This window comes from Amblyomma americanum, chromosome 3 (assembly GCF_052857255.1).
Source record: "Amblyomma americanum isolate KBUSLIRL-KWMA chromosome 3, ASM5285725v1, whole genome shotgun sequence".
Taxonomy (NCBI): domain Eukaryota; kingdom Metazoa; phylum Arthropoda; class Arachnida; order Ixodida; family Ixodidae; genus Amblyomma; species Amblyomma americanum.
In genome coordinates, this window is record NC_135499.1 from 61,240,480 (window position 1) to 61,251,698 (window position 11,219).

Consider the following 11,219-nt stretch of genomic DNA (forward strand, 5'->3'; position numbering starts at 1 on the left):
CAGTGCTTCATCCACGTAGAGAATGACGGAAGACGAGGCTTCTAATCTGCTTTCGCTAGTCTTCAGCCGAAAACGTGTATTCTGCCTCAGATGCGGTATACATGTGGAGGCTTTGCCAAAGTGCTGACCGCTGTACGCGGAATAAATTATTTCAAACGTGCAATTTTTCACTTCGATCAATTTTACGCCTGTTCTACTTAGGTGTCATGCTCGTATGGAACATTTGAGAGCACTTCTTCGAGGATTCGCCGCGGGAATGGTCTTATTGTTGCACCTGATTCCATGCCTAACCATTGCAAAGCCAAATACGAAGGCTCATGTTTCCAGCTTTTCTGCGCCTTTCCATAGTAGATGTCAGCTTTTTCGCTAATATCGAGAAACTCTGCGCTTGTAGCATCTCTTGCACTTCCCTTCATGCTATAGAATTAGTAGTAGCTTGGAGATCAAAATTCACGTTGATGAAATTATTTGCTACCCTAAAGGTACCGGCAACCAGGTTTTACCTTTTTTGTTCTGAAGCCCCTTTTGCCATTGTACAAAAATAATTGGGCTGGCCGAGGCCGAGCGGAGTTGGAGCGAGGCACTTCTAGCGTGGCTGGCGACAAGTGTATTGCGCAGGCGGAAACATTCCACATGTAGGTAATAGAGTCCACTGTCTGCAACGGTCCGGACTCATCTGCATTGTTAATTTGTTCCAGGAGTCTACGTTACAGGCGAACAATTGCCACCTATTGTCGGACCGAAGGGCATACAGGTGAGGGATACATTCCACTCTGTTATTGAAATACATGCACTGCTCATATAAACATGAATAAAGTTCAGAGTTTAATAGTTTATTTTTCTGCAAAAACTGCACAGTCGCCATTGAAGCGCCACAGTGGGTAAACTGTAACCAATTTTTCTTCCGCGCAGTACGAAACTTTGAGTATATAGGCACACTTTTTATTTCGCCTTAATTGAGATGCGAACGCACCTTGTCCAGGTTTCATTAGAAGGAGGGTGGAAGCCGTGCTATTGACCCTCAGTGCTCGAAATATTTGTGATTTCTATGGATTAGATCTTAAATTCAAGTTCCGGACATTTCCTGCTGGCTGCAGATTGTAGTTCTATAGATATGGTCGATAAAAATGGGCACGTTATGTGAGGGGCTTGTGTTTCCTGGCCTATGAGATCGCATCTGAAGCTGTCAAGGCGAGCACAGTCCAATTCCCCCAGAAAACGCCCATAACTGGCAGGCAGGGCTACTACGCCAGCGCATGCTGGTGCAGATATTTGGCGCAAATTGAATCATGGCCAACAATTCTACACAGAAGCATTTTTAACGAAGAAGATTTCTTGAAACCAGTTTTGTCATATAGTAAATGATTTCGCTATTACAGTCAATATACCTGTTGATCTCGCTATCAACGTTTTTTGCTATCGTCAAAATTGTTTCCATCAATTTTCTATGGCATTCTTAAATGCTGCGATGCGAGCGATGGAGAAACTTTAAAAGAGAGATTTTGTTGCGCTTCAGAAGAATAGAACATTACCTCAAATATTTACGTAACAGCAGGTTACATTATTTGAATATTCGAAACTTTTGTGCAACATTGCTGGGCATGTAAAGCCTAAGAGTACCTTTTGATCATTTAAAAGCGTGATAGGACGTCCTCATCCAACTCTCCTTTTGTGGATTACCATTTGTGTGCACAATCTAAGGTGGCTTCGGCTCGTAGCGCTGCTAATTTCAAGCTGATTGTCCAATGACCCGGTGTATTCAATAATAGGTCTTCAAAATAGCGGTCTCGTGTAGTTAGATACACTTTCACAGCGCTGTTATATAAAAACAGCTCACTTAGTAACGGCTGTGTAACATCCGATTTACGAGAATAACGCTTATAAGGAATTCGAACACTACATAGCAAGCGGGACCAGTTATTCCTCTCTGCATTTATTTTAAATCTTGGCAATCGGCACCTGCGAGAAATCGCCTGCTGGATTATTTGAGTAAATATTGGCTTCCACGGAAAACCCGAGCAATGTTCAGAAAGTACCGCCTAGAGTAACAGATGCGCCAAATGTCCTTGTTACTCTGGGCCTGCAATGCAATACACTGTACCACCCTGTGCTCGTTGAGCTTTCAGCAATCGGTATCAATGTACGTTGGAAGAAAACAGATTGCGATAATTTTCGTATGTTTTTCTGCAGGTGCCTTTATATCAGGCATCTCAAGGCGTCCCGAACAGCTGGACCAGTACCGTATTGGGAATTTCTACTACTAGATTTTCTACAGTCCAGTGTGTGGCTCCCGGAACAGGCAGCACCAATGAGGAGCAAGAGGCACCATGCCCACAACAATCGCGCGAGGAGGAAGGTGAGGGCAGTCGCCTTAGTGACTCTGCATTGTACAGATAAGCATGTAGTGATTACAATACAGTCTCTCTATGAGACGCTCGATAGCTGCATCGGGAAATAGCCGAGCCATTTGCAATGCAGTCCCTTCGAAAATCAGTTGCAAAAGAAATGCAGTTTTCCACCTTAATTCTGCCACTATTCTCTGAACCCCTCTTTGCACCTCATCATCATCATCAGCCTGACTACGAACACTGCAGGGTAAAGTCTTTGCTCACGTCTCTTCTATTAACCCTCTCCTGTGCCAGCTATGACCACAGTATCCCGGCAAACTTATTGATTTCATCCGCCTACCTAAATTTCTGCCACCCCCCTGCGCTTGCCTTCTCTTGGAATGCACTCCGCTACCCTTAAACACCAGCGGTTGTCTTGCCTTCGTATCACAAGCCCTGCCCAAGACCATTTTTTCCCGTTGATTTTGACTATGATGTCATTAACCCACTTTTATTCCCTCACCCACTGCGCGCTTGTGGTCTCCTAATGTTTCACTTATCATTTCTCTTTCCATGGCTCGCAGCGTTGTCCTTAACTTATGCTGAACCCTTTCATTAGCCTCCACGTATCTGCCCCATAGGTGAGTACCGCCAAGATACAGGTGTTGTATACATTTCTCCTGAGGGCCATTTGTAAACGGTCATTCTTGTTCTCAGAGATCCTGCCATATCTGTTAGAGCTGACTATTATTTTACTCGTTATTTCTCTCTCATGATCCGCATCAGCAGTCACTATTTGCCATAAGTAAACGTATTCACTTCCAGTACCTTGCTACCAATTGTGAACTGCTGTTTTCTTTCGAGACTGTTGAACATCACTTGTTTTTCTGTGCGTTAATTTTTAGACCCACTATTCTGGTCTGCCTGTCTAACTTGTTGACCATGCATTGCATTTTCTCTCCTTGGTGACTTAGCAAGGTAATGTCATCAGCTAATCGCACATTACTTAGGTACTGCCATTAACTCTTATTCCCAACTGTTCCTAATCCAGGCTTCCGAATACTTCCTGTGGACGGCCAGTAAATAGCACTGGCAAGATCATGCCTCCTTTCCTGACGCCCTTTCTTATTAGAATTATATAGCTGAATTTCTGTATGACTATGGTAGCTGAGCAATTGTTTATGATATAGTTAATTATTTTCACAAAAGGCTTACATTAGATCCTGCAGTGCCTGCATGTTGACAAGGTTTCCACTGAGTTAAATGTTTTCACGTAATCATGAGGGCTATATATAGGGTTATGTTATATTCAGCGCATTTCCTTGCCACCTAATAGATATTGTGAATATGGCCTATTGTCGTGTACCCATTATGAAAGCCTGCCTGATGATTCGGTAGCGAGAGGTTGGTCAGATGGTTCTTGATAATTACAATGTAAACAAAGGAGGGAAAACCTCAGAATGCGTGCCAACGTTAAGGCACGATGACTTGTGTTCGTCAGGGCAAAGTGTTGATCATTGGAGGGGTTTAATTAGGGTCATCACTCCGAGGAGGAAGGTGTCTGGAGGGGGAGGAAGGTATTATTGGGAATGGCGTTAGGATGGGGAGGGTTAATCTTGTCCAGGCCTGATGGTTACTCAAGTTGATTAAACAGCTGACCTGCAAAACTGCAGAAATGAAAAGGACAGCTCAGGAAAAGGAATCCTGTGGTCCACTGAGGAGCGTGGAGAGGTAGAGAGTGTAGGATTGATAGGCTGTGTTTCCGGCTGCATTAGAGGGCTTAGTATGCCTCGCTGCGTTGACCTGAAAAACTCAGATAACAGATTAGTCAGCAGGGCTGAACAAAAGACCTTGAAAAGGAGTAAAATAAAAAAAAATAGAAAACATGAGAACAGATTCATAGAATGCATGAAAGGAATGCCGAAGCCGAGTGTACCTGTGTAATGATGTCAAGAGAAGCAGGGCACAAGCTGAAAATAAATTGAAGAAATGGAGAGAAAAAAATAGTCATTGAGGGAGCAGTGGGAGGGACCGAGTGGAAAAGTAGGGCTAAATGAGCGATAAAGCGGAGGTACGAAGTGCTTGTAAATTCTCCAACGATGTTCAAGATCTGTTTAAAGAATTACCAGTGCCATAATACACGAGAGATCTAAGTTTCCTGTGGGTATGTTAATCCTTGAGCATTGTAAGGATTTAAAGTTGTGGATTAGGAATGCCTCCCTTTACGTTTTGTTCATTGCAGATTTAAATTCTGATTGAAGAACCAACAGTTTAAGCTCACCGAACTTGTGACCGCGTTGATTGTATTGTAAAGAAGACCGCGAGCATATGCGAAAGCCGCATATGCTGAACTTGCTGAACTTGCCAGCCTCTGCGAAATCGGGACCCCTGAGCAATCTCCCACCGTCAGTGGCATGCCTTGTGAACAGCGAAATGATCCATGGATTCGTGCTCTTCTGGACTTTCTCTCCGACCCATCGGCGGTTAATCCATCCTGCGCGCTGCGCCGTCAAGCTTCCCATTTTGAGATTCGAGATAACCTGCTTTATCGCCGTAATTATCATTCTGATGGACAAAAATGGCTCCTCGTCATTCCTCGCCACCTACGGTCCAATATCTGCTCATGTTATCACACTGACTTGCAATGCGGTCACACAGGCCTTTTCAAGACTTACACGCGCCTCTGCTACTACTGGCGTGGCATGTACAATTTCGTTTGGAAATACGTACGCTCGTGCCTCGACTGCCAACGCCGCAAGACACCCACTACCCGTACTGCTGGTGAGTTGCAGCCGCTATCTTGTCCGCCTCGCCCTTTCGACCGCGTTGGCATTGATTTATATGGGCCCCTCCCCTATAGTCTGCTTCTGGCAAACGATGGATCATTGTTGCCGTTGATCACCTCACGCGGTATGCTGAAACTGCCGCGCTCTCTGCTGCCACGGCACAGGATGGGGCATCCTTTCTTCTGCGTCGGTTCATCCTTCGACACGGTGCCCCTCGAGAACTCCTCAGTGACAGAGGCCGTGTCTTCCTATCTGATGTCATAAAATCTCTGCTCCGTGAGTGCAACGTCATCCATCGGACTTCCACCGCTTACCACCCTCAGACCAACGGCCTCACTGAACGCTTTAACCGCACTCTGGTGGACATGCTGGCTATGTACGTCAGTTCGACCCACACGACCTGGGACCTCATTCTCCCGTATATTACGTTCGCGTACAATACTGCTACGCAATCTACGACAGGATTTTCTCTTTTCTTCCTCCTTTATGGCCGCCATCCCTCCGTTCCCATTGATACTGTTCTCCCCTACCACCCTGACGCATCTGAGTGCACCACCGTCTCCGAAGCCGCCAGGCATGCCGAAGACTGCCACCAGATTGCCCGGTCGCTCGCAACAGTTACCCAGTCCCTTCAAAAAACGCGACATGATGAAGATCAACGTCCCCAACATTTCTCTCCCGGCTCTCTTGTCTGGCAACGAATACCTTCCAGTACTCCAGGCCTCTCCCGGAAATTGCTGGCTAAATATCAAGGGCCATATCGTGTCCTAGATACTACGACCTCGTTGTCTTGTCTGCCCCTTAAGTCGCCAGGATGGCTCCTCTTCTGTCCGGGGGCCGTTGTAAAGAAGACAACGAGCTTATGCGCAAGCCGCATGGTCATAGCCTGGTGCATGCTCCTGGCTCCATTGTAAAGAAGACGAAGAGCATATGCGCGAGCTGCATGGTCATCGCCTGGCACATGCTCTCGGCTGGACTAGCTGACCCGCTGTTGGCCCTGCTCCTGTTAGGAAGCTTCTCAGAATAAACCCCTCCTTACAGTATATATATATATATATATATATATATATATATATATATATATATATATATATATATATATATAGCAGACAAGGTAAAGGAAATGAGGGGCTCGTTTGACAAACATGTCAAGGAAGCCAACAGTCACCGAAACCAAGGTGCATAGAGGAATGTTTTTAATTTTTTTTTAATTTGTAGTGCCAATCAATCGATTTAATGAAAATTACTTATAAAGCAGCAGAAAAAACAACCATGCCGCCGGTGGGATCCGAACCCACGACCTCCGAATATCGGGTCCGGTGCTCTTACCAACTGAGCTACGGCGACGGCTGTTCAATCTGCTGCTTTCGTGGGTATTTATGTTTACTGGGTGTAAGCGAACCTTTAGAGTGTTCACCAGCGCCATCCTCGACCATAGCGGTGGACGTAGCACGTCCTGTAATACCGCGAGTGTGACGTAGAACGTCATCTAACGGCGAGGGCGGAAATTGTGCGAGAGCTCTCTTATGCTACCTATGGCAACAAGACTGCCAGAACCGAGACCCCCGTTATGCTATTAGCAGACAAGGTAAAGGAAATGAGGAGCTCGTTTGACAAACATATTAAGGAAGCCAACAGTCACCGAAACCAAGGTGCACAGGGGAATGTTTTATTATATATATATATATATATATATATATATATATATATGCATGCGATCTTGATTGATGTTTTGACGTTCATGCAATGAACGACAATCTGACATCTAATATTCCTGAGTGTGCAGTTCCAGTAGGCGGTAGGGCTGTTCGGCGGCATACCGGCAAGCTTTCTCAAGTGACGAACGATCAGATTAAGAAATGCCAAAGCATCAGGGTGTCTAACCCAACCGACGAATAGAACTGGCAGAGATATAGAAGTTAATAAATAAGCGCAAGGCAGCTGACATAGGAAAGTTTAATATGGAGAGAATAGAGCATGTTCTAAAACACAGAGGTAGCCTAAAAGCGGTGAAGAGGCAACTAGGCATAGGAAAAAACCAGATGTATGCGTTAAGAGACATGCGGGCCAATGTAATTAGGAATATGGATAAAATAGTTAAACTAGCCTAGGGGTTTTACACACATATTTATTTTTATTTATTTACAATACCCCTAAGGGCCCTCGTGCGAGGGTATTACATAGGGGGGGGCGATACAAGCATAAAAATATGGCACATGCATTAGAAACAAAATACACGTAATATTAATTAAAAACTAGTAATGTACACAAATAACAACAACAAACAACGCAGAAGAAAATACTCAGTAAATACACATAATACAACAAAAATACCAAATCTGTTAGTCCATGGTTTGTTTTAACGAATGCTGAAACGATTGTGGGTTAACCTCAGTAGCTATGTGTGATGGCAAGTTATTCCAATCTATTATAGTGCGAGGAATGAATGATTTCGAGTAGAGCAATGAACGGCCTGTGACGCGTTTTATTTTGTTAACGTGGTCGCGGCGAGGAAAGACTGCAGGGTGTGGCAAAAAGAAGTCGTCGTGGAGGGTGGGATGGTGATACAGTTTGTGAAGCAAGGTTAGGCGAGCGAAATGGCGTCGACATGATAGCGGTTCCAACTCGGCACGTTGTTTTAATGCTGTGACACTGGTGAAGCGTGAATAATCTGAAAAGATGAAGCGAACAGCACGGTTTTGCAGGGATTCAAGGTTGTTTATGATGTAAGCTTGATGAGGGTCCCATATGGCAGACGCATACTCAACTTTCGGGCGGATTAGCGTGATGTAAGCAAGTTTTTTTAAGTGTGAAGGCGCGTGTTTGAGATTACGCCTAAGAAGGCCGAGTGCGCGATTTGCTGATGCTAAGATTGTGTTAATATGGTAATGCCAAGTTAGGTCAGACTGAAAGTGAACTCCTAGGTACTTGTAAGTTGTTGTAAGTTCAACTTTATCGTTATTGAGGAAGTATGTTGTAGCAATTCGAGTGGAACGGTTAGTAAACGACATTAACTTTGTTTTAGATGCATTTAGAGACATTAGCCAGGAAGAACACCAAGCCGTTACATCGTCAAGATCAGTTTGAAGTGATTGGCGGTCGGTTTCATTAGTAATATTACGATATATTACACAATCATCCGCGAATAACCTAATTTGAGACGATACACACTTGGGTAGATCGTTAATAAAAATTAAAAAGAGCAGAGGGCCAAGTACACTTCCCTGGGGCACTCCAGATGTTACGGGGACAGAAGACGAGTTAAAGCCGTTGACAGAGGTGAATTGTTTTCTGTTATCGAGGAATTGTTTTATCCATGAAATAACGCTGGGATGGAGATTTAAGTTTGTCAATTTGGTTAGGAGCCTGTGATGGGGAACGCGATCAAAAGCTTTAGAATAGTCTAAAAATACTGCGTCAACCTGTAAGCCAGCGTCTACTGCGGAAAATATGTCGTTAGTAAATCCAGTGAGTTGTGTGTTGACTATAGAATAGTCAATGTAATCAGAACGTTAATGAGAGAGGCAGTAGCGCACAGCAATGCGTCATCCCGCCAGTAACAAAACAGCGGGTAAAGAAAGCCTTAGGAGCAATGGAAAAGGGAAAACCAGGTGGAGAGGATCAGGTAACAGCAGATCAGTTGAAGGACGGAGGGGAGGTGGTGCTTGAAAAACTAGCCACACTGTATACACAATGCTTTATGACCTCGGCTGTACCAGTAGCTTGTAAGAATGCAAACATCTCAATTCACAAGAAAGCAGGCACCAAGGCCTTGAAAAGTTACACACCGATCAGCTTACTATCCATTGCCTACAAGGTATTTACTAAGGTAATCGCAAATAGAGTCAGGGCAACCTTAGACTATAATCAACCGAATGGTCTGGCACCTTTTCGTTAAAGATATTCCACAATAGATTATATTCACACTATCAATCAATTGATAGAGAAATGAGCACAATATTACCACCCTCTACATATAGCCTTCATTGATTACGAGAAAGCATTCGACTTACTGGAAACCTCAGCAGTCATACAGGAATTGTGTAATCAGTGTGTATAAGAGCCTTAAGTGGAAATACTAGACGATATATATAACAACTGCATAGCTACCATAGTCATGCATAAAGTGAGCAATAAAATTCTAATAAGGAAAGGCATCAGGCAAGAAGACGTATCTCGCTATTCTTATTCACCGCCTGTTTACAGGAGGTGTTTGAAGCCTGAGTTGGGATCAGTTGGGAATAAGAGGTAATGGAGAATACCTAAACAAACAGTCTAGCAAGAGAACAGCAGTTCACAATTGACAATGAGGTGCTGGAAGTAGTAAAGGAATACGTCTACTTAGGGCAGGTAGTGACAGCTGATCCGGATCATGAGAGAGAAATAACAAGAAGGATAAGGATGGGGCGGAGCACATGTGGCAGGTTCTTTCAGATCAGGAATGGGAGTTTACCAATATCCCTCAAGAGAAAAGTGTACAGCATCTGTATCTACAGGGCAGAAACGCAGCGGCTAATGAAAAGGGTTCAGCTTAACTTAAGGACAGTGCAGCGAGCCATGGAATGAAAAATGACAGTTGTAATGGTAAGAGACCGGAAGCAGGCAGAGTGGGTGAGGGAACAAACGCGAGTAATTGACATCCTCGTCGAAATAGGGAGCAATAAATGGGCTTGGGCAGGGCATGTAAGGCGAAGGCAAGATAACCACCGGTCCTTAAGGGTAACGGACTAGATTTGAAGAGAAACTAAGTATAGCAGTGGGTGGCAGAATGTTAGGTTCGCGGATGAGTTTAAGAATTTTGCAGGCAAAGAGTTGATGCAACTGGCAAAAGGCAGGGTTAATTGGAGAGACATGTGAGTGGTCATTGCCCTGCAGTCAGTGTAGTCAGACTGATGATGATGAATAAATTGTTCCGCCTTTGCCTTCTGTAGGCTCCTTGCTGTCCTCTCGATGACCATTTAGTCTGGCACTCATTGATTGCCCGGTTTACTCGCTATATTTTTTCGGACAAGAGGAGTATCGAAGCATGTCGATAACATTAGACGTTGCGCAGTTAAAGCTTGCCTTTATATCGAAGCAGATGGTGTCTGTCGCTCCTCTAACACTATTGCCGCTTTCTAAGTGATTTCATATGTCTTGTTATGCGGACACTTCCACATGCCACGAAATGAGAGAATTGGCACTAATAGCTATCGCTGCGAAATCTCCTTCTGAGCCTCTTTGCACAGCCTCATCTATCATTGCATGTCATCATAATCCAGGAGTGCTGTTATCTTCATGATATTTATTGGCATTAATAACCATTGTAATCATCGACATCATCGCTTTGTCTGCTTCTCGGAAAATCTGCTCACGGTAGCTCGCGGTGTGTGGCAAACACGGGACTCTTGTTTCTATTGGTCTCTCCGTTTCTCCTCCCTTGGTTGTGTTCGGCACAAGATTATAAGGAAAGTTACGGACATGCACCACATATTTGGTATGTAAGAGGATACACTTGGTTTCTATAGGCAGTTCTAGGGCATTGGCGCTCGAGCCGAATAAGACAAACGCCAGGTTTAAAATGTATTTATTCTAAAGGGCGAAGTGCAAAAGAAACCGGCGAGGGCGCGAGCAAGCGGCAAAGACGTAATAGTGGCGATGTGGTGCCGATACCAGTACAGCCTTTGTCAAAAATATAGAGCACATGGATTCTGCTTTTATTCACTGTACAGGGGCTTTTGTAGCGTTCGTGAAAGTCCGAATTGTCAGAAGAGTGAGGTCTAGAAATACTGTTTTCTCCACAAGGCCTGTTGATTTATAACAATCCACACTTCATGCATCAAAAGAGAGCTTCCTTAGCTGTAAACAGTGCACAGAGGGTATACTTTATTTCTGAAATTTACATCATTGCAGCTAGATCCAATTCACGCCATTTACGCTCCACATTGTGATGACCCCCATAATGCGCAGGTCCACACGGGACGGAGAGGCAAAGAGACACCGTATGGCTCAGTTTAAACAAACAGGTATTTTCAATAATTACACATGAATAAGATTATACATCAGAGGCTGGGGCGTCCGAGCTTACGTGCCGACGACTTCATGGGGGCGATGGAGTGGCTCCGGA

General features: G+C 44.4%; 1 non-coding gene across 1 annotated transcript; it reads right to left on the reverse strand.

The window, feature by feature from the left end:
• Positions 1–6,386: 6,386 nt before the first annotated feature.
• Positions 6,387–6,460, reverse strand: TRNAS-CGA (transfer RNA serine (anticodon CGA)). Its single transcript has one exon. It is a non-coding gene; the product is annotated as a tRNA-Ser (tRNA).
• Positions 6,461–11,219: the final 4,759 nt, after the last annotated feature.